This window comes from Oryctolagus cuniculus, chromosome X (genome assembly GCF_964237555.1).
Source record: "Oryctolagus cuniculus chromosome X, mOryCun1.1, whole genome shotgun sequence".
Lineage (NCBI taxonomy): Eukaryota > Metazoa > Chordata > Mammalia > Lagomorpha > Leporidae > Oryctolagus > Oryctolagus cuniculus.
Genome location: NC_091453.1, coordinates 134,196,544 through 134,219,479, shown reverse-complemented (window position 1 = coordinate 134,219,479; position 22,936 = coordinate 134,196,544). Strand labels below are relative to the sequence as shown.

The following is a 22,936-nucleotide window of genomic DNA, read 5'->3' as shown; positions in this document are numbered from 1 at the left end:
GCACCTGGCTCCTGCCTTCGGATCAGTGCGGTGTGCCGGCCGCAGCGTGCCAGCCTTGGCGGCCATTGGAGGGTGAACCAACGGCAAAAGGAAAACCTTTCTCTCTGTCTCTCTCTCTCACTGTCCACTCTGCCTGTCAAAAAAAAAAAAACCATAACCATAATTGCTAAACCTGAACCTGAACCCCTAACCCTTAAAATTCAGCCCAAATCATATCCTGAGCTCCAATCCATATCTTCTTCAGAACCCCAACCTCAATCTTTGACTCTATCCTCCACTCTAATTCAACCACAAGCACAACCCAATCCAACCTTAGCTCTAGATCCAACCTTAGCTCTAGAACCAGCACTTGCCAAGCCGTGGCCTTAGCCGTGGTATGAGGCCTAGCCCAAGCAGGAGTCTGAAAACAAGCTTCCATCTGAACCACACCAAAATGCATTACAAATTATAGCAACACTATTTGTTGTAAAAATTTTTTCTCTTTTGAAATGCTTTTGCACTTGTTTTCAAATATTTATTTATTTATTTGAAAGGCAGAGCTACAGAGAGGCAGAGAGAGAGAGAGAGAGAGAGAGAGGTCTTCCATCCACTGGTTCACTCCCCAGATGGCCGCAATGGCAAGAGCTGGGCCAATCCAATGTCAGGGCCAGGAGCTTCCTCTAGGTCTCCCATGCAGGCATAGGGGTCCAAGGACTGGGCCATCTTCTACTGCTTTCCCAGGCCGTAGCAGAGAGCTAGATCAGAAGTAGAGCAGCTGGGACTTGAACTGGCACTCACATGGGATGCCAGCACTGCCAGCAGCAGCTTCACCTGCTATGCCACAGTGCTGGCCCCAGAAACCTAACTTTTGGTTTCATTGATTTTTCTGTTTTCAATTTCATTAATTTCTTTTTATTATTTCCTTCCTTCTACCTGATTGGATTTATTTTGCTCTTCTTTTTCTAGTTTCTTGAGATGGAGCTTATTATATATTTGAGGCCTTTCTTTTCTTTTTTAAAAATATTTATTTTATTTATTTGAAAGGCAGAGTTACAGAGAGAGAGAGAGAGAGAGAGAGAGAGAGATCTTCCATCTGCTGGCTCATTCCCCAAATGGTGGCAACAGCTGGGGCCAGACCAGGCTAAAGCCAGGAGTAGGAGCTTCTTCCATGTCTCCCACATAGGTGCAGGGGCCCAAGGACTTAGGCCATCTGCTGCTGCTTTTCCAGGTGCTCCACCAGGGAGCTGGGTCAGAAGCAGAACAGCCAGGACTTTTTGAACCAGCACCCATATGGGGTGCTGGCATTGTAGGTGGCAGCCCAATATGTCATGCCACAATGCTGGCCCCAGACCTTTCTTCTTTTCTAGCATAGACATTTAATTCTATACATATCCTTCTAAACACTGTTTTAGTTGCATTGTAATTAGGATATTCTGTTTTCATTTTCATCTATTCAAAATATTTTCTAATATTTCCTTTTGAGATTGACTAAAGTAGCTGCAATTTCTTTAGTGTTCCCATCACACAGTACATACCTTTATAAATAGTGCTTTAGTACATAAACCTCCCTCAGATTATCCTAATTTGGGTAATTCATATGCTTCCTGTTTTGCGTGGTGTAGCCTTATTGGTATAGGTGCCCAAGTAAACTTTCCTGGATCATTTATCTATCTTTGCTGATTATAACAGTCAAATTATAATGAAAAGTCATTTATAGAACAGCCAAGAAAATGTAAATGCTGCCTACTGGATATTATTTGATTTTTAAGGAATTACTGTTAGTTATTTTTAGGTATAATTACATTATAGGTACAGCTTTAAAAACACTTGGTTATTAGATTTAATCTTGAGGTTGGAGTTGTGGTACAGCAGGTTGAGCTGCTACCTGTGATTCCAACATTCCATATGGGAGCACCGGGTTCAGTCCTGGCTTTTCTACTTCAGATCTAGCTCCCTGCTAATGCACCTGGGAAGACAGTGGAAGATGGCCCATGCACTTGGCCCCCTAAATCCACGTGAAGACCCAGATGGAATTCCAGATTCTTGGGTTCAGCATGGCTGGGCCCTAGCTGCTGTGGCCATTTGGGGAGTGAACAAGCATACAGAAATTCTCTTTCTCTCTGTCTCTCCCTCTGTGTCACTCTGCCTTTCAAACAAATAAAATAAATTTTTAATATATTTAATCTTAATCCCCTAAAGATAACTTCCTCATGATAACATAAATAATATGTTATGGTAGGTATGTACATCAAGGATTATATTCAAGATCTGAACTTATATCTCTCATTACTCTGTAGTTGTCCATTGTAATGTTTTGTCCTTGAAGATATTAAAATAGTCTACTTTGAGGTTAAAATGTTTGGGCAGTAAGGAGGTGTAGCCTACTTGGTCTAGGAAAGCCTTAGTAATACTGTAATATGATATGGAATGGAATTTTTTTCTCATCTCAAAGTTTTGGCTAAGGCATCAAAACTAAGAAGAATGAATGAAACATGCCCACGCATTCTTAAAAAGAGTGCTATGACACCCATTAAAGAAATCTAAACTGGTGCAGCAGTCATTTCCCATATAGACAATGTAAGAGATGATTAGTAATCTATTGAGATAATTCATCATTTGAAATGAATACATAATTCAAGAAAGGATTTTTTATGGAGAACTGGGATTGAGGAGGGAAAAGGTACTTCCCTTCACAAGCCAACTGAGGTGATCTCCTGGAGAGTACCTGGAAGATACTGAAGAGTTGAGGAAGAAGGGAAATCTGCCATCTACTGTCCTGTCTAGATGTTTATTGAACTTCAGAATTATGGGTCATGATGTTGTCTGCACTTCAGCAGAGGAGATAAAGAGACAGAGAGATCAGATATTATTCTTATGATAACCTACTTACACCTTCAAGAAATGTGAGGTAAAATTAAGCATTGAGACTGCTTTCTGCTTATTCCCGAGAGAATTCTGTTACTGCAAGGATGATTAGAGAATCTGTGACAGAAAGATGAAGCAGAATAAGCCAGAAATTGATTGAACTGCATTCCCATCATTTGGCAGAGGAACATTTTCCCCCTCACCTTAAATGAATACAGCAGTGAAACCATCTGGATTTGAGTCACCTTGAAATGACTATACCAAAAGACTGACTGATTCTACACTGTTTAAGGGATGAGGTATTAACTTCTTCATATTAATGGGTTACCTGTGCATAGTTTGAGAAAAATCTTATAACTTCAGAAAATTCCCTGAGGCCAAAAATTGGAAATGCATAGTGGGTGCCATTGAAATCACAGTTAGGGTGAGGGTATGTAACATGGGACAGAGAAAGTGCCTTCTATACTATTCCACACAGCATATTTGAAAGCAGTAATGCGAAAAATGAGCTATTTCATGATTTTGTACTTCTGAATCTTAATTATTAAGAAAATTAGTCACATCACCAATGTACTGATTGTTTCTCTTAGAAAGCAGGACATTTTATCTGTTTTGTTCACTGCTGAAGCCACAGTGCCTAGGACAATGTCTAGGTCATAATAGACAAAAAATATCTGTTGAAATAAAGAATGAATCATTCTGAGATCATAATTATAGTAGTTACAGATTTTGTCTGCTCCCCCGCCATTACTTCTCCATATTACCCAGTGTCACTTTAAATTCCAACAATAACCGGTACTTGTAAGAACTTACTTCCATCACTCTACAAGACGGGAGAAAGAAAGTTTTATATAAGGCTAGCTGATCTTGTATAAAAGTTTGACCACAATGGGAAGGGACAGTATGGATTTGGTAGTTAAACTAAGTTGAGAAAGTTATATGAAAAATCTTATATGAACCTTAAATGAAATGATCCATAGAACAGTCTATACTTCTATTATTTATTGTGTTACACTTTATGATAATTGCTCATCACTCATTTAAATATGATTTTGTTGAGTGCAGGACTCACTTGTGTCTTACTCATTGCTCTATGCTGAGTACTTAGCACAGTGTATGGCACATAAATGGACTGACTTATGAAGTTGATCAAAGGATATAATATTTCTATTGTATTTTATTGGCAATTTATTTATTTTGATATCTGGTTCTATTTTGAGCCACCTGCTAGCAACTGACTAAATGTTTGAGGGTCTACGAGAGCAGGTCAGTGCAGATCCCTACAGAGGACAGAGGGACAGTTCTTTTTGCTCCATCTCCATACTATGCCAACTCTCTTACTTTTAAACTTATCATTAGTACTTTATTTTGCTTAAATATACTGTGCTGAGCTAAGTTGTCATATTTCATATGAAGATTTCTCATTTCAGACAGAAAATGGACACTTTATCCCTTCAAAATATTGTAAGACTTTAAAGTCCCAAACTCAAAGAAGAGATGCCTGTCTTAGGTGACAAATCATTAAAGTGGTTATCTATGAAAAGGGAGAGTTATTTTGAATGCTGGGTTGTGATGAAGAGGGGTATTTACTTTTTCCCCTATATATTTCTGTATTTTTCAATGTCCCTTTTTAAGAGTTTTAAAATATGTAGTTGGAATTACCAAAAAGTATAAAGAGTTCTTGTGTATCCTTCACTCAGTTTCTAGCACAATAATAAACCATGAAATTGACACTGGTACCATTCACAGAGATTATTCAACTTTCACTAGTTTTATGCATATTAATTTATGCATGTGTAGTTCTATGAAATTTTATCACATGTGTAGATTTGACTGCCACCATAACCAAGATACAGAACTATTCTGTCATCTGAAGACTTTCTTATACTATTTTTATTTCGATTTACTTTTACAATGTACAAATATTTATGCATTTCTTGTATGACTAAAATTGGTAATAAAATCATCACTACTCAAAAAGGAAGAAGCAAAATATTTGAGACAGAAAAGAAGAAATGTTGCATTTTTCTATTAGTTTGGTAAGGGAAGAGAATAAAGAAAGGGTGAGGAAGGAACACTTGGACAAATAAATGTAAGAAACAAAAATGCAAGAATTTTATTTCTAGCTTTTCAGTTGTTTCTGGTGTCCCTTTATACTATTTTTATATTTTTTTATGTGAAAGGGTAAAACAGGCCGGCGCCACGGTTCAATAGGCTAATCCTCCACCTAGCGGCGCCGGCACACCGGGTTCTAGTCCCTGTCGGGGCGCTGGATTCTGTCCCGGTTGCCCCTCTTCCAGGCCAGCTCTCTGCTGTGGCCCAGGAAGGCAGTGGAGGATGGCCCAAGTGCTTGGGCCCTGCACCCCATGGGAGACCAGGAGAAGCACCTGGCTCCTGCCTTCGGATCAGCGCGGTGCGCCGGCCGCAGCACGCCAGCCTTGGCGGCCATTGGAGGGTGAACCAATGGCAAAAGGAAGACCTTTCTCTCTGTCTCTCTCACTATCCACTCTGTCAAAAAAAAAAGGGGGGGGGCGGGGTACAACAATGGATTTGTTGAACCACAAGAGGGAGGCCTTGTACTGTGTGTGTGTATTTCTTGTATTCATTTCCTATGGAGTTTTTGATTGTCCTCCTTAATAAATGTTTGCCTGTTGAAATAGCTGAAATCAACTTTCCTAGTTCTGTCTGTAGCATCCCTGTCCTTTAGTATTGTAAGTGTGAGCTCTATTAACTTAAGAATGAGTAACAGGCAATTTGAAATTTCCCTGAGAATTTGTGATATTTTGATAATGAACATAAAGTGGACAATCTGATTTTCCACGTGCATATTGATTTCATTTAAAGAAATAGACAGCCAATTTTGAAGTTATGCTATGAAACACAATCCAGTAAGTGTTTGATTTTAAAAATATTGTAGTTACCATTGACCTTGAATGAATGTTTTAGTTACCATTGGCTTTGAATGAATGTACTCATCTCTAAGGACTTGGGTAAGCCTGAATGAAATAGAATATGTAAAAAGTTAGGAGTTCTCTGGAGAAAAATGCTACACCAACAGAACATTTTGTATCATTACCAGTTTATGTTGTTTGGTCTGAAAAATTGTACTGATAAGAAAAAGATTTTTATCTACTAGACTTTTCAAATGATCACATCTTGAAGATAAATATGTAACTTTTCCAAAAGCAAAGGATTTACTAAAATGCCTAGTGGAATAGAGATACTAGAAGTTAATACATGCATCTGCAGCTAATTGGTCTTTGATAAAGATACCAAAGACACGTGCAGGAGATAGGACAGTATTCACTAAATGGTACTGGGAAAACTGGACATTCATATGCAAATGATTGAAGCTTAATCCCTAACTCTTAATCAATACAAAAATCAACTCAAAACTTATGAAAGATATAAATGTAAGACATGAAACTATGAAATTTCTGGAAGAAAACAGTATAAATACTCCAACATATTGGTGTTGGCAAGGTTTTTTCAATAAGGCCCCCAAAACACAGGCAACAGAAGTAGAACTAGAAAAATAGGATTATATCAAACTAAGATTTTGCACAGCAAGGGAAAGGATCACAGAGTGAAGAGATAACTGATTGAATAATGGAAAATATTTACAAACTATGCATCTGACAAAGGATTAATATCCAGAGTATATAAATAACTCAAAAAAACTCAACAACAGCAGATAGTCCAGCTAAGAAATGGTCAAAAGATCTTAGTAGATATTTCTCAGAAGAAGAAATACAGATGACAACAAATATATTAAAAAATGCTCAATATCACTAGCCATGAGGGAAATTCAGCTCAAAATTACAATGAAGTATCATCTCACTCCAGTTAAAATGACTATTATCAAAAAGACAAAATATAACAAATGCTGGCAAAGATGTGGAGAAAAGGGAACCCTTACACACTGTTGGTGGGAATGCAAATTAGCAGAGCCATTATGTAGAACAGTATGAAGATTCCTCAAAAAACTAAAAATAGATTTACCATATGACTCAACTATCCCATTTCTGGGTACATAGCTGAAAGAAACAAAATCAGCACATAAAAGAGCTACTTGCACTCTGATGTTCATTGCAGCACTATTCATAATAGTCAAGATATGGATCAACCTAGATGACCATTAATTGAGGAATGAATAAAGAAAGTGATATAGATATGCAATGGAATGTTGATCCATAGAAAGAAAGAAATCCTGACATTTGCAGCAAAATGAATGGAATTGAAGAGCATTAAATGAAATAGCCAGACACAGAAATATGATATATTCTCTTTCATATGTGGAAGTTAAAAAACATAGTCAATCTGAACTTAGAAAATAGATTATTAGAGTTTGGGAAAGGGACACAGAGGAAAGTTGGGTAATGGGTACCAAAATACAGATAGAAATAATAAGTTCCAGTGTTCCATAACACAGTGTGGTGATTATAGTTCACAACGTATATATATTTTTAAAGAACTGGAAGTGAGGAGCTAGTAGGCTCCAGACACAAATAAAAGATAAGGAAATGGAAACACTAGTTGTCTAGTTTGACTGGTTTACATTTTGTGTATTGTTGAAATATTGTACTGTACCACATAAAAATGTAGAAATATTATGCATTAATTAAAAATTTAAATAAGATAATGCAAAAATCTATCAATTAAGTTTTACTGTGGCAAGAAGGAAGATGGTATAGATTGATGTGACAATTATGGGAAAATATTTTGTGAAGTGAGAAAGGAAATAAGGCTCTGGAATTTTCATTTGGTTAGCTTTGGTAATATTCAAGAAAAAAGATCTGAAGCACTGAGGAATTCATCTGTCTTGATTCCAATCAATCTTTGTTATGTGACATTCGTCACTACCTTATGATGTCTAGATCCTCTTGCTTTCTTACGATTGCATTCTTATCATGTGTTCTCATCATTGTGTAAGATGAATGCAGCTACTGCCTAGATCAGTTTTTATCCCATAGTTGACCCTTAATAAATACTTGCTGAATAAATAAATGAATTTGTGCACAGTTAGCCACAGTCATGTTCCTTGTCCTTTCCCAGTCTTTATTTACTCTTATCAAGTGCACTATCAAGTAGGGGAAGAATAATATAAAGGGAATAAAACTGTGTTTGAGAACTAAAGACATTTTTTAAGTGCTAGAATCTGTCTTTTGTTCAATTAACTTTATACACATATGATTAACTCTATGATAAGTAAAGAGTTCAACAAATAGTAAGAAAAAAATTGTTCCTCAACAGTCAAGACAAGGGTTGTTCAGAGTCATTGCTTCTCAACATGTCAATTTCACTTCTACAAATTGCCTTTTAGGTGCTCTATTAGTTAGCACAGGTCACAGAGAACATATGGTATTTGTCCCTTTGAGACTGGCTTATTTCACTAAGTATGATGTTTTCCAGTTTCTTACATTTTGTTGTGAATGAGTTGATTTCATTTTTGTTTGCTTGTTTTTACTGCTGTAGTATTCTATGGTCTACATATCCCATAATTTCTTTATCCAGTCTTCAGTTTTTGGGCATTTGGGTTGATTTCATGTCTTAGCTATTGTGAATTTAGCTGCAATAAATGTGGAGGTACAGATAACTCTTTCATATGCTGATTTCATTTCCTTTGGGTAAATTCCAAGGAGTGGGATGGCTAGGTCATATGGTAGGCCTATATTAAGATTTCTGAGGTACTCCATACTGTCTTCCATATTGGATTTACCAGTTTACATTCCCACCAACAGTGGATTAAGTACCTTTTCCCCCACATCTTTGCCAGAATTTGTTGTTTGTTGATTTCTGTATGAGAGCCATTTTAATGGGAGTGAGGTGAAACCTCATTGTGGTTTTGACTTGCATATCCCTGATGGCTAGTGATCTTGAGCATTTTTTCATTTGTCTGTTGGCCATTTGAACTTCCTCTTTTGAAAAATGTCTATTTAGGTCCTTGGCCCATCTCTTAAATGGGTTGTTTGTTTTGTTGTTGAGTTTCTTGATCTCTATATATTTTGGTTATTAATCCTTTTTTTAAAAAAAGATTTATGTATTTACTTGAAAGTCAGACTTATACGGGGGGGGGGGGAGGGAGAGAGAGAGAGAGAGAGAGAGAATGGTCTTCCATCTACTGGTTCACTCCCCAGTTGGTGGAAACAGCCAGAGCTGTGCTGATCTAAAGCCAGGAGCCAGGAGCTTCTTCTGGGTCTTCCACGTGGGTGCAGGGGCCCAAGGACTTGGGCCATCTTCCACTGCTTTCCCAGGCCGTAGGAGAGAGCTGGATCAGAAGTGGGACAGCTGGGACTCGAACCAGTGCCCATATGGGATGCCGGCACTTCAGGTGGTGGCTTTACCTGCTACGCCACAGCTCCGGCCCCTGGTTATTAATTCTGAAGCCAAGACATAGTGACAAAAAATGTCCTACATGAAGGGCCTCTATGGGTCAGATCCCAGTGGAAAGAAGTGGTCATCAAAGAAGGATGTACTTTTCTCTGAAGGGAGGAGAGAATTTCCACTTTGCTTATGGCCATGTCTAAATACTGACGGAGCTTGTGGATTCAAAAGGCTTCCATAGCCTAGGCAGCTCATGTCAAGAGACTTGGATGGTCACTGACATCATGCATAATAGTGTTAATTGTTAAATTCATTTTTTCAAATATTAACAACAGGAGTCACTGTGCACTAGCTTACCATGTAGGACCTCTGTTGTACTAGGGGAGTTAGAGTAAACCTGTTTCCAAAGATTTATTCCATTTTAGTGTATTAAGTGGAGGAAATTTTTATGTCTCATAAGTTTTAGTTATGCCAAATTGTCGAAATTCACTGCTTGTTTTCTTAGGTGCTTCTTTTAATTAATAGTAAAACTTGTTCCCAAAGACTTACTTTCTTTTAATGTATTAAGTGGAGGGTATTCTTTGTTTTTCATAAACTACAGTTATGTCTAAGTGCTTACAAAAGATGTATCATTCTTGGGTGATTCTTTAAAGTTAATTACATTTCTCAAAATAAAAGAAGTGAAATTAACCTGGAGATGCAATGACTTTGAAAAGCCCTTGTCTTGAGCACAATTTTGGTGGAGCAGAGCCAAGATGGTGGAATAGTGAGGGCGCGCACCGATAGTCTGGGAAAAGATAGTTTAATAAAAGTGGAGTTACTGTAGCCTCAGGAAAAGACTCAGGAAAAAATTGCAGAGGAAACTCTTCCGGATCTAGTGGATGAGACACGGAGGACCTACGGGGAGAGCAAGGTCGCCCACCGTGTGGAAGCCGAGCCGCGGGAGCCGAGCCGCCGCAGAAGCGGAGCCACAGAGTCTGCGTGCCAGCGCTGGAAGGGGAGGTGAGACAAAAACCCCGGTAACCCGAGACATTGGTGGAGAAAGGCAGAAAGAGCCTAGAGGGAACGAGGCCTGAAGCCCCACTGGGGAAAGTTCACCAGGCTGACTGGAGGAGAGAAAAAAATGAATAAATAAGGGGAACCGGCATGGACATTAGCTTCTCTCTCCACTCACCTTACAAAGCCGAGCAAGACAAAGAGCAGGCGCCATTTTACGTATGTAAAGCAGCGCCCGCCATTAGCCAAGCAGAAAAACCTGACTCTAGTGGGGAGAAATAACAGGAGGTTAAGACCTAGTGAAAGTGTGGAGCTAACGAACTGAGACTGTGAAAATCTGAGGGGGAGCGAGAGAACTCACCAAGTACACAAACTCGGTAACCTGGGCAACCTGGTGAGAGACTGCAGAGAAATTTGAGACCACACTGAGGGCTGCATAAACTCTTTGTGTGGTCCCAGGGTTAAGCAGATGAATACCCACAGGAGCCAGATATCATACATCAACTACCCTCAATTACACTCAGCTGTGTGGAATTAAGTCCCAATTGAGTAAAAAAAAAAAAAAGAGAGAGAGAGAGAGAGAGCGAGTGAGCAAGAGAACAATCTGGGTGAGTCACCTTTTGCACACCCTTTACCCTGAAGAACCAAACAGAGCTCTCTGGCCACACCCATCACAGCCTCTAAGGATCCATCAAAAGCAGACAGTCCACTTAATCTAGAGTCACAGTATAACGAGAAAAAACACCACACTGAAAAAACCAAAGAATATCTCCAATATGCCAAACAACAAATGCAGAAACCAAGGTGACAAGAACAAGGAAGACACTATGATGCCCCCAAATGAAAAAGACACCCCAATTCAAGATCATGAAGCTGATGAGACAGAAGAAATGCAAGAAGCAGATCTCAAAAAATTGATAAGAACATTAAGAAGTTCTCAAAAACAAATTCTTGAACTACAGAAATCCTTAATGGACAAGATAGAAAATCTCTTTCGCGAAAATGAAATATTAAGGAGGAATGAAACAACTAGTAGAACAGGAAACTGTGATAGTGAAGAGAAATCAAAATGAAATGAAGAGCTCAATAGATCAAATGACAAACACATTAGAGAGCTTTAAAAACAGAATGGGTGAAGCAGAAGAGAGAATATCAGACTTAGAAGATAGAGCACAGGAAAGGATACAGTCAAACCAAAGAAAAGAAGAGGAAATTAGAAATCTAAAAAATATTGTGGGGAATCTACAGGATACTATTAAAAAAACCAACATTCGGGTTCTAGGAGTTCCTGAAGGCATGGAGAAGGAGAAAGGATTAGAAGGCCTTTTTAGTGAGATATTAGCAGAAAATTTCCCAGGTTTGGAGAAGGACAGAGACATCCTAGTACAGGAAGCTCATAGAACCCCTAATAAACATGACCAAAAGAGATCCTCACCACGACACGTTGTAATTAAAGTCACCGCAGTGAAGCATAAAGAAAAGATCCTAAAATGTGCAAGAGAGAAACATCAGATTACTCTCAGAGGATCTCCAATCAGACTCACAGCTGACTTCTCATCAGAAACCCTACAAGCTAGGAGGGAATGGCGAGACATAGCCCAGGTACTAAGAGAGAAAAACTGCCAGCCCAGAATATTATATCCTGCAAAGCTCTCATTTGTGAATGAAGGTGAAATAAAGACCTTTCACAGCAAACAGAAATTGAAAGAATTTGTCGCCACTCGTCCAGCCCTGCAAAAGATGCTTAAAGATATGTTACACACAGAAACACAAAAACACGGTCATCAATATGAAAGAAGGTAAACGAAGGAAACCTCACAGCAGAAGATCACAGGAAGTTCAAAACATATATTAGAAAATATCTTTGGCAAATGGCGGGGCAAAGTTACTACTTATCAATAGTCACATTGAACGTTAATGGCCTGAACTGTCCAGTTAAAAGACACCGATTGGTTGATTGGGTTAAGGAACAAAACCCACCTATGTGCTGCTTACAAGAAACACATCTTTCCAACAAAGATCCATACAGCCTGAAAGTGAAAGGCTGGAAAAAGATATACCATGCCAACAGAAATGAAAAAAGAGCGGGCATAGCCATCTTAATATCGGACAACATAAACTTTACCACAAAAACTGTTAGGTGAGACAAAGAGGGGCACTATATAATGATTAAGGGATCAATTCAACAAGAAGATATAATGATTATCAATGTATATGCACGTAATTACAGGGCACCGGTTTATTTAAAAGATTTGTTAAGGGACTTAAAGGGAGACTTAGACCCCAATACAATAGTACTGGGGGACTTCAATACTCCACTCTCAGAAATAGACAGATCAACAGGACAGAAGATCAACTAGGAGACAGTAGATTTAAACGACACTATAGCCCAAATGGATCTAACAGATATCTACAGAACTTTTCATCCTACAGCTAAAGATTTTACATTCTTCTCAGCAGTACATGGAACCTTCTCTAGGATTGACCACATACTAGGCCATAAAGCAAGTTGCAGCAAATTCAAAAGAATTAGAATCATACCATACAGCTTCTCAGACCATAAAGGAATGAAGTTGGAAATTAGCAACTCAGGAATCCCTAGAGCATACGCAAACACATGGAGATTGAACAACATGCTCCTGAATGAACAATGGGTCATAGAAGAAATTAAAAGAGAAATCAAAAATTTTCTGGAAGTAAGTGAGGGTAACAGCACAACATACCAAAACTTATGGGACGCAGCAAAAGCAGTGTTAAGAGGAAAGTTTATATCAATAGGTGCCTACATCAAGAAATTGGAAAGGCACCAAATAGATGAGCTATCAATTCACCTCAAGCATCTAGAAAACCTACAGCAAACCAGACCCAAATCTAGTAGGAGAAGAGAAATAATTAAAATCAGAGAAGAAATCAACAGGATTGAATCCAAAAAAACATTACAAAAAATCAGCCAAACGAGGAGCTGGTTTTTTGAAAAAATAAACAAAATTGACACCCCATTGGCCCAACTAACTAAAAAAAGAGGATAAAAGACCCAAATCAATAAAATCAGAGATGAAAAAGGAAACGTAACAACAGACACCACAGAAATAAATTGAATCTTCAGAAATTACTACAAGGACTTGTATGCCAGCAAACAGGGAAACCTATCAGAAATGGATAGATTCCTGGACACATACAACCTACCTAAATTGAACCAGGAAGACATAGAAAACCTAAACAGACCCATAACTGAGACAGAAATTGAAACAGTAATAAAGGCCCTCCCAACAAAGAAAAGCCCAGGACCAGATGGATTCACTGCTGAATTCTACCAGACATTTAAAGAAGAACTAACTCCAATTCTTCTCAAACTATTCAGAACAATCGAAAAAGAGGGAATCCTCACAAATTCTTTCTATGAAGCCAGCATCACCTTAATTCCTAAGCCAGAGAAAGATGCAGCATTGAAAGAGAATTACAGACCAATATCCCTGATGAACATAGATGCAAAAATCCTCAATAAAATTCTGGCCAATAGAATGCAACAACACATCAGAAAGATCATCCACCCAGACCAAGTGAGATTTATCCCTGGTATGCAGGGATGGTTCAACATTCGCAAATCAATCAATGTGATACACCACATTAACAGACTGCAGAAGAAAAACCATAGGATTATCTCAATAGATGCCGAGAAAGCATTTGATAAAATACAACACCCTTTCATGGTGTTGTATTTGGTATGAAAGGAACATTCCTCAATATAATCAAAGCAATTTATGAAAAGCCCACAGCCAGCATCCTATTGAATGGGGAAAAGTTGGAAGCATTTCCACTGAGATCTGGCACCAGACAGAGATGCCCACTCTCACCACTGCTATTCAATATAGTTCTGGAAGTTTTAGCCAGAGCCATTAGGCAAGAAAAAGAAATTAAAGGGATACAAATTGGGAAGGAAGAACTCAAACTATCCCTCTTTGCAGATGATATGATTCTTTACTTAGGGGACCCAAAGAACTCTACTAAGAGACTGTTGGAACTCATAGAAGATTTTGGCAAAGTAGCAGGGTATAAAATCAATGCACAAAAATCAACAGCCTTTGTATACACAGGCAATGCCACGGCTGAGGAAGAACTTCTAAGATCAATCCCATTCACAATAGCTACAAAAACAATCAAATACCTTGGAATAAACTTAACCAAGGACGTTAAAGATCTCTACGATGAAAATTACAAAACCATAAAGAAAGAAATAGAAGAGGATACCAAGAAATGGAAAAATCTTCCATGCTCATTAATTGGAAGTATCAATATCATCAAAATGTCCATTCTCCCAAAAGCGATTTATAGATTCAATGCAATACCAATCAAAATACCAAAGACATTCTTCTCAGATCTGGAAAAAATGATGCTGAAATTCAGGTGGAGGCACAGGAGACCTCGTATAGCTAAAGCAATCTTGTACAACAGAAACAAAGCTGGAGGCATCACAATACCAGATTTCAGGACATACTACAGGGCAGTTGTTATCAAAACAGCATGGTACTGGTACATAAACAGATGGAGAGACCAATGGAATAGAATAGAAACACCAGAAATCAATCCAAACATCTACCGCCAACATATATTTAAACAAGGATGTAAAACCAATTCCTGGAGTAAGGACAGTCTGTTCAATAAATGGTGCTGGGAAAATTGGATTTCCACGTGCAGAATCATGAAGCAAGACCCCTACCTTTCACCTTACTCAAAAATTCACTCAACATGGATTAAAGACTTAAATCTATGACCAACACCATCAAATTATTAGAGAGCATTGGAAAAACCCTGCAAGATATAGGTACTGGCAAAGACTTCTTGGAAAACACCCCAGAAGCACAGGCAGTCAAAGCCAAAATTAACAATTGGGATTGCATCAAATTGAGAAGTTTCTGTACTGCAAAAGAAACAGTCAGGAAAGTGAAGAGGCAACCGACAGAATGGGAAAAAATATTTGCAAACTATGCAACAGATAAAGGGTTGACAACCAGAATCTACAAAGAAATCAAGAAACTCCACAACATCAAAACAAACAACCCACTTAAGAGATGGGCCAAGGACGTTAATAGACATTTTTCAAAAGAGGAAATCCAAATGGCCAACAGGCACATGAAAAAATGTTCAAGGTCACTAGCAATCAGGGAAATGCAAATCAAAACCACAATGAGGTTTCACCTCACCCCGGTTAGAATGGCTCACATTCAGAAATCCACCAACAACAGATGCTGGCGAGGATGTTGCGGAAAAAGGGACACTAATCCAGTGTTGGTGGGAATGCAAACTGGTTCAGCCACTATGGAAGTCAGTCTGGAGATTCCTCAGAAACCTGAAGATAACCCTGCCGTTCGACCCAGCCATCCCACTCCTTGGAATTTACCCAAAGGAATTTAAATTGGCAAACAGAAAAGCAGTCTGCACATTAATGTTTATTGCAGCTCAATTCACAATAGCTAAGACCTGGAATCAACCCAAATGCCCATCAACAGTAGACTGGATAAAGAAATTATGGGACATCTACTCTGTAAAATACTATGCAGCAGTCAAAAACAATGAAACCTGGTCATTTGCAACAAGATGGAGGAATCTGGAAAACATCATGCTGAGTGAATTAAGCCAGTCCCAAAGGGACAAATATCGTATGTTCCCCCTGATCGGTGACAACTAACTGAGCACCAAATGGGAAACTTGTTGAAGTGAAATGGACACTATGAGAAACAGTGACTGATCAGTTCTTGTCCTGACTGTTGATGTACAATGTAATACTTTATCCATTTTAGTTTTTTTTTTGTTGTTGTTCTAGTACTATTGGCTGAACTCTGTAATTAACACACAATTATTCTTAGGTGTTTAAATTTTAACTGAAAAGTGATCCCTGTTAGGAATTTGGCAAACATTATGCTGAGTGAAATAAGCCGGTTCCAAAGGGACAAATATCATATGTTTCCCTGATTGGTGACAACTATGAGCAGCAAAAAGGAAACCTGTTAAAATGAGATGAACACTATGAGAAATGATGACTTGATCAGCCCTTACCCTGACTGTTGATGAGCAACTTAATATGTTATCCCTGTTAGTATTTTTTTTGTTTGTTCTACTTAATACTTTTGGTTGAATACTATAATCAATACACAGTTATTCATAAGTGTTGAAACTTCACTGAAAAGTGATCGCTGTTAAATATAAGAGTGGGAGTAAGAGAGGGAAGAGATGTGCAATTTGGGACATGCTCAAGCTGACTTGCCCCAAACGGTAGAGTTAGAAACATACCAGGGGATTCCAATTCATTTTTTTTTTAATTTTGAAATTTGTATTTATTAAAGTTTTCTATTGAAAAATGTAAAAAAAAATAACCAGTAGCCAGAAACTCAATCTAGGTCTTCCTTGTGGGTGACAGGGACCCAACTACTTGAGCCATCAATTACTTGTGTTGTCACCTGCTGCCCCCCAGGGCATGCAGTAACAGGAAGCTGGAATCAACAACAGAGCCAGGACTCAAACCCAGGTACTCTGATACAAGTCGTTGGCATCCCAATTGGCAGCTTTTTTGTTTGTTTTAAGATTTATTTGAAAGAGCTGGGGTGGGGGGGATATCTTCCACCTACAGGTTTATTCCCTAAATGACTGAAACGGAGCCAGGAGCTTAATCCAGGTCTCCCACGTGGGTGCAGGGGCCCAAGCACTTGGGCCATCATCCATTGCCTTCCCAGGAGCGTTAGCAGGGAGCTGGATTGGAAGTGGAGCAGCCAGGACTCAAACTAGCGCTCTTACATGGGATGCCAGCATCGTGGGCAGCAGCTTCACTGGCTACAAAATGGTGCTGGACTCCCAGATGGCATCTTTTTTTTTAAGTTTTATTTAGTGAATATAGATTTCCATAGTACAGCTTATGCATTACATTGGCTTCCCCCTCCAATGACTTCCCTCCCACCTGCAACCCTCCCCTTTCCCGCTAACTCTCCCCTTCAATTCACATCAAGATTCATTTTCAATTTTCTATATATACAGAAGATCAGTTTAGTATTCATTAAGTAAAGATTTCAACAGTTTTCACCCACATAGAAACAAAAAGTGAAAAATACTGTTTGAGTACTCGTTATAGCATTAAATCTCAGTGTACAGCACATTAAGGACAGAGATCCTACATGAGGAGTAAGTGCACAGTGACTCCTGTTGTTGACTTAACAAATTGACACTCTTGTTTATGGCATCAGTAATCTCCCTATGCTCCAGTCATGAGTTTCCAAGGCTATGGAAGCCTTTTGAGTTCACCGACTCTGATCATATTTAGACAAGGCCATGGTCAAAGTGGAAGTTCTCTCCTCCCTTCAGAGAAAGGTACCTCCTTCTTTGAAGACCTGTTCTTTCCACTGGGATCTCACTCGTGGAGATCTTACATTTAGGTCCTTTTTTTTTTTTCCCAGAGTGTCTTGGTTTCCATGCCTGAAATACTCTCATGGGCTTTTCAGCCGGATCCGAATGCCTTTAGGGCTGATTCTGAGGCCAGAGTGCTGTTTAGGACATCCGCCATTCTATGAGTCTGCTGTGTATCTCGTTTAGGGGATTCCAATTCAATCCCATCAAGGTGGCATGTACCAATGCCATCTCACTAGTCCTAGTGATCAATTTCTGTTCACAATTGATCATAATGATAGGACTAAGAGCCAAAGGGATCACATAAACAAGACTAGTGTCTGCAAATACTAACTGATAGACTAAAAAACGAGAAAACGATCCAACATGGGAAGCGAGATACACAGCAGGCTCATAGAATGGCAGATGTCCTAGACAGCACTCTAGCCTCAGAATCAGCCCTTAAGGCATTCAGATCCCGCTGAAGAGCCCATGAGAGTATTTTAGGCATGTAAAGCCAAGACACTCTGGCAAAAAAAATGACCTAAATGAAAGATCTCCGCGAGTGAGATCCCAGTGGAAAGAACAGGTCATCAAAGAAGGAGGTACCTTTCTTTGAAGGGAGGAGAGAACTTCCACTCTGACTATGGCCTTGCCTAAATATGATCAGAGTCGGTGAACTCAAAAGGCTTCCATAGCTTTGGCAACTCATGACTAGAGCCTAGGGTGTTTACTGATGTCATAAACAAGAGTGTCAATTTGTTAAGTCAACAACAGGAGTCACTGTGCACTTACTCCTCATGTAGGATCTCTGTCCTTAAGGTGCTGTACATTGAGATTTAATGCTATAATGAGTACTCAAATAGTATTTTTCACTTTTTGTTTCTATGTGGGTGAAAACTGTTGAAATCTTTACTTAATGAATACTAAACTGATCTTCTGTATATATAGAAAATTGAAAATGAATCTTGATGTGAATGGAAGGGGAGAGGGATCGGGACAGGGGAGGGTTGCGGGTGGGAGGGAAGTTATGGGGAGGGGGAAGCCGATGTAATCCGTAAGCTGTACTATGGAGATTTATATTCATTAAATAAAAGCTAAAAATGAAGAAAAGCCCTTGTCTTTTATGTTGAGAAAGTTTTTTTTCCATACAAATTGTTGAACTCTTTACTTCCTATAGACTTAATATTCTATGTGTAAAGTTAATTAAAAATAGATCTTAGTATCAAATAGGATTGGGAATAGAAGAGGGTGGAAGAAGAGGAGTGGGAGTGTGGGTGGGAGGGCAAGCACGTTGAAAGAATCACTATATTCCTAAAGTTGTACTTATGAAATGCGTGAAGTTTGTGTTCCTTAAACAAAAGATTTCTTTGGAAAAAAAAGAATCTGTCATTAATAGTTGCTTCTCCTCTCTGTAAATCAGTTCAGAGAGGGATTGGACACTTGGAGATTCTGATGGTGGTGTGGGCAATCAGGGGTTTGGCCTCATTACATTAGAACTTGCACAATCTAAGACCACCTTTGTGCTTCACCAACTCAGTCCATGCCCATATCACTGGAGATGTACCCAGTGGCTGAATAGCCTCTCTGTACCCAGTGAAGACCCATGGGAGAAACAGCTGCTGGCCATACTCCTCCCCAGTCCAGCTTCTTCAAGGTATCCAGATCATAGGCCTGAATTCCAGCAGGAGCCACTACTGCACTTCTGCCAAGAGTTCAATCGAATGAGTGACACAGTCTTGAACGAAGCACCAGAATTCTTCCACAGTGATGAGAAATCCATACCAGGCTGTCCTGGCTAAAAGCATTATTGTGTTTTCTCTTCTTTCCTGCCTGTTTCCTCTAGACTCACGTTATACTTTCTTTGCAAAAAATTCCTTCTTGATTACAACAACCAGACTTGTTCTTTTGCTCTTGAAAGTATCCCCTCTGTTTATGGCAGGCACTATTGATAGCCCATCTAAGAGCTGTTCCCCTTCCCTTTGTTGCTAACTCCCAGGTTTTCATTTGTTTATATGTCCTCCTGGCCCAAGTATATAGTTAGCTTCATTCCCTCCTTGGGTGATCAGTCTTGTGACCCAGCTCTGGCTAGAAACCTGGGGCAGAGGTACGGGGGAATGGGGGGAGGAACTGCTAGAAGTATCTGGGAAAGCTGTTCCTCCCAGATTGTGCCCCAGTCCTCTTTCTTCCTGTTTGAGAAGCTTCCCTGTGAGAAGGGAAGCTGCAACCATCTTGCTACCATGAGGGAAAATAGCAGCAGCCCTGAAGAAGGCAGAGAGAAATTAAAAAAAAAATGGGATGGAGCGAGACATCTGTTTTAAAAACGCATGATTCACACACAAAGCTGAAACCTTCTCTGTATGTTCAATTCTAATCTCAGGTAGGAATGAGTTAAGAAGCCCCAAACTGGCTGGCACTGTGGCATAGAGGGTTGAGCCTCTGCCTCCTGTGCCGGCATCCCATATAGGTGTCAGTTCTAGTCCTGGCTGCTCCACTTCCGATACAGCTCCCTGCTAGTGTGCCTGAGAAAGCAATAGAGGATGACCCAAGTCCTTGAGCCCCTGCACTCATCTGGGAGACCCGGATGGAGCTCCTGATTCCTGGCTTTGGACTGGGCCTACACCCTACCATTGCAGCCGTTTGTAGAGTGAACCACTGGATGGAAGATTCCTCTCTCTCTCTGCTTTTCAAACAAACAAACAAACAAAAGAAGCCCCAAACTAGAGTTTAATTGGGATTATTGTGAAAAATTTCATGTTAAAAAGCTCTTCAGAAGATTTCATTTAATAATGACCTAGTTTAATAAACAGTTCAAGTGTATCTTTACAACAGTCTGCTTGCTGAATCTGCTCTAATTTGGAATCCCACCTGTAGTACATGGTCTCCTATCTTAAGTCTGTGACTTGTTGCCATCAGGTGGAAGGAAATATACACTTACTCATCCCCCTTTTCCTCCCTAATAAGATAGAAACAAGTAACCACCTCAAAGGAGAGGGAGATTTGATCTCAAGATACGATTTCTATGGTGAGACTTACTATTATTTAATAAACAGATATACAAATTTCTTCAAAAAGTTCAAGGAAATGGAATCAAAAGATAAGTTCATCTTGGTGCAAAAATTTGAAATCCATGCATATGAGGTGTCTTTAAAAAGTTCATGAAAATGTATATAATAAAAAAGTATATGTGAATTAAAATGCTTTTGTATCAAAATAAACTTATCTTTTAATTCCATTTTCCTTAAACTTCTTGAAGTACTCTTATATGTGATAATATACTAATTTTTCTTTTTCAAGTGTGATCTTTTAAATTTGTTTGCATGTTTTGGCTTCACACTCCTATTCTTCTCAACATTGCTCCTCATCTGAGAATCCATGTCACAAAATACTATGTATTTCTTTTTAAAGATTTATTTATTTATTTATTTATTTTAAAGTCAGAGTTACACAGAGAGAGGAGAGGCAGAGAGAGAGAGAGAAAGAGAGAGAGAGGTCTTTCATCCGATGGTTCACTCCCCAATTGGCTGCAACGTCTGGAACTGGGCAGATCTGAAGCCAGGAGCCAGGAACTTCTTCCAGGTCTCCCACATGGGTGCAGGGGCCCAAGGACTTGGGCCATCTTAGACTTCTTTCCCAGGCCATAGTAGAGAGCTGGATTCGAAGTGGAGCATCCGGGTCTTGAACTGGCGCCCTTATGGGAAGCCGGCGCTTCAGGCCAGGGCGTTAACCCGCTGCACCACAGCGCCAGCCTCAATACTGTGTATTTCTACATGCCTTTCTTCATGCTTATATAATATGCAAATAGCTATATATATATACTAGTATGTGAGCATAGACTCATGTAAAATGGGTTAATATTAAAAATAGTTTTCTGTGTCTTTCTTTTCAGTACTTCCTAAAAGTCCTTCTCAAGTCATCTGATAAGAAATTTTTTTCATTCTTTAATGTGGACACATAGTATTTGATGGTGGTGAGTATATCATAATTCATTCATTCTTCTATTGATAAACATTTAGTTCCAATTTTGTAATTTTCCAATGTGAATGATGCTGATATAAATATATGTATGCTTATATTTTGTACTAATGTTTTGATTGGCTAGTTTTCCAAGAGTGGAGTACATGAATAAAGGTGTGTGTGTATATATATATATGTAAATTTTAATGAATGTTTCCAAATTTTTTTCAAAAGACAGTCATAATTTACATTCCTATCAGCAATACATATCATTTTCTGTACAACTATGCCAGAAAATCATATTATTGATCCCATTAATTTTTCTTATGTGGCAAAAATAATGCCTCATTAAGAATTTGCATTTTTACTGACAGTCGGTGTGCTTGTGCATCTTTTCAAAGTTTTTCAATCATTTAGCAGAAATGATTGCAATGATTTAGCAGAAAATGAAATTTTCAGAAGACTGAAAATTGCCTTAGTTCATTTTCTAGTGTTTCTTTGTATCAGAGAATACTAGTTGCTTATCAAATATCCATATTCTCTTCTTTCTTTGTTTTAGCATCCCAAATTTTAGCTAGTCTTTCTTGCAGCTTATTATGGTTAAGTGACTAATATGGACAGTAATACACAATGGGAGGGTTGTGTGGGACTTCGGGTAAGGTCCCTTAAAGAAGCTAGCTTCTCTGACTTACCCCTTTTGCCTTCTGCCTTACTGCTGTCCCTAATATTTCCTAAATTTTAGGCAGATATGATGATTGGAGTTCCAGCAGCAATTTGGATCATAAAGTGACTTGAAAGATGGAAGTCCCATGCTTGTATGATTAAGCAAGAGTCTGGACTGACATTGTGATGTAGCAGGTAAAACTGCTGCATGCAAGGCTGGCATTCCATATAGGCTCTGGTTCATGTCCTGGCTGCTACACTTCCAATACAGTTTCCTGTTAATGGCCTGGGAAGAGCAGCAGAAGATGTTTGGGACCCTGTCACCCACATAGGAAACCAGGCTGAAGTTCCTGGCTCCTGGCTTCGACCTGGCCCAGTCCTGGCCATTGTGATCATCTAAGGAGTGAACCAGCAGATGTAAAATTTCCTCTCTTTCTCTCTCTAACACAGACTTTCAAAATAAATAAATAAATTCCAAAAAAGAGAGTGTGAGTTTTATTTTACAATACTCAAAAGTGTCTGTCTTTAAAAAAATCGTAAGCTGGATTTTCTGTTATATGGGGCTGAACTTAATTCTAGCTGTTAAAGTCAGCTATCTTCTTACTTTCAGATTATAATAAATCATTATATGTTTAGGTATTAATCTCTCTGTGCACAGCTGTATGAATATTCATTTAAGAATACATAACAATTTCTAAAATTAACCAATATATTTGTCTTCCTCCAGAACAAAATAAAAATCTTAGAACATGTTAACTCTGATCATTTCCTACTTATGTTT

General features: G+C 38.9%; 1 long non-coding RNA gene across 1 annotated transcript in view; it reads left to right on the top strand.

Annotated features, from left to right (window-relative positions):
- LOC103345407 (uncharacterized) overlaps positions 1 to 22,637 on the top strand; it is a 45,200-nt gene extending 22,563 nt beyond the window's left edge. Inside the window, exons 3-4 of the long non-coding RNA XR_007915614.2 lie at positions 21,425 to 21,505; positions 22,235 to 22,637. This is a non-coding gene — a long non-coding RNA (uncharacterized lncRNA). The remainder of the gene's footprint in view (positions 1 to 21,424; positions 21,506 to 22,234) is intronic.
- The last annotated feature ends 299 nt before the right edge of the window (positions 22,638 to 22,936 follow it).